Genomic DNA, 1699 nt, shown 5'->3' with positions numbered 1-1699 from the left:
TCCCACAGTCATATCTCCATTCAAGGCAATCCCCACAGAAATTCCCGCATATTGGGGAATTTTGCCATCCCTACCCTCACGGCCTCACGTACATTTATTATTTGATTATTAGCATGCATGAATCCAAAAGCGTTGCACGTAAAATATTACATTTTATCTTGCTTTAAAAACTACATAAATAAAATTAATATCCTATTTTTTGTGGCTCTTATTGTATTACATACACATGATTTTGACTGTGATTAGTTATTACCCCAATGGCAAACTTCGCCACACGACAGATAGCAACTTGAATTTTAGAATTATAATAACCATATTAATGATTTTGAATTTGTAATACTAAAAGTCTAAAATCTACGTTCAAGGCTCAAAACCATGGTAATATTGCCATTCAGCCAGCAGATTTTGAATTATGTTGGTAATTAATTAATTGTGTCACTCGTTATAAAGTATAAACACATAAATATGACCCATAATTGCCGTTATAGTCCTCACAATAATATTGTTAAAAACGGAAGAGTATGAAGTATGATTTATTCATATGAATATATGATTAACTTTCTATAAAATATGATTGAGTAGTCTGTCTATTTATCACGATGGCTACAACAATAAAAAATAAAATTCTATAATTTTTTTCCGAAGAAAAAAAAATCATATATATTCTATGTCCTCGTGCTCTTCTAAACAAATGTGACAAGTCTTAACTATGCTACACGCACCTTCTTATTTGAATAATATTATTAACAATATTAATTATGCGACGACGATGATGCATGCAATGTGCAAAAGACTTTACACGTTCAATATTTTTGAAGTGATCATCAACAAGCTAAGTTAGTGGTGGGCGCAATTTAAAATTAAAACGGAAAAAATATAGTGATGAAACCACCAGAGATAGCAGCTCACTAATTAGGGGGTGAACGTGGATCGGATCGAATTGGATATGGTCGAAATCTCGATTCGATCTGTACTAAAATTATCGGATCGGATTTTGGATATATCCGCAAAATATATAAATAATTTAAAAAGCTTATTTTTATTTAAAAAATATCAATAAATACTATTTTTTTACTCTTTTAAACATATTTATTCTTAAAATATCATTAAACAAACTTTTTTTAAATAATAAAATAAAATAATACAACATATATGATAATTATTAGTTGAAATAAAATATAAAAAAAATATTTACTTATTTATTTATTTATTTTTGGAGATCCGCGGATATGTGGATACCTACATGAAATCCGCAATCCGATCCGATATATAACATTGTGGATCAGATCCGACTCGGTCTGATAACTTTGCGAATCGGATCGATACCCACACTTTTCGGATCGAATTCGGATAAATACCGCGGATATGATACTTTACAAAACTAAAATGCTTTGTTTTCTAGCTAAACGGCCCAAACCCGCTAGTTTTAATTACTGAAATTATGACTTTGGCCAGCTTAATTAAATAATGTATATATTGTTTTTAATCAATTATTAGTCACCTAATTTGGTTAGGCCATATATGAATCCACAAAGTTTTGTGAGGCAACCTAAAAAGCCGCAAATTTAAATTATTTTTTGGTAATTTGCATATGAACATAATACCGACTCACACTTCATATATCATTGGATAAGATATAAAATTTAATTGAATTAAAATTCATATTAATCTAATAATCTAATTAAGGACAAAAAAGAGT

The sequence above is a fragment of the Arachis ipaensis genome, chromosome B02 (assembly GCF_000816755.2).
Source record: "Arachis ipaensis cultivar K30076 chromosome B02, Araip1.1, whole genome shotgun sequence".
NCBI lineage: Eukaryota > Viridiplantae > Streptophyta > Magnoliopsida > Fabales > Fabaceae > Arachis > Arachis ipaensis.
This window is presented reverse-complemented; position numbering follows the sequence as displayed.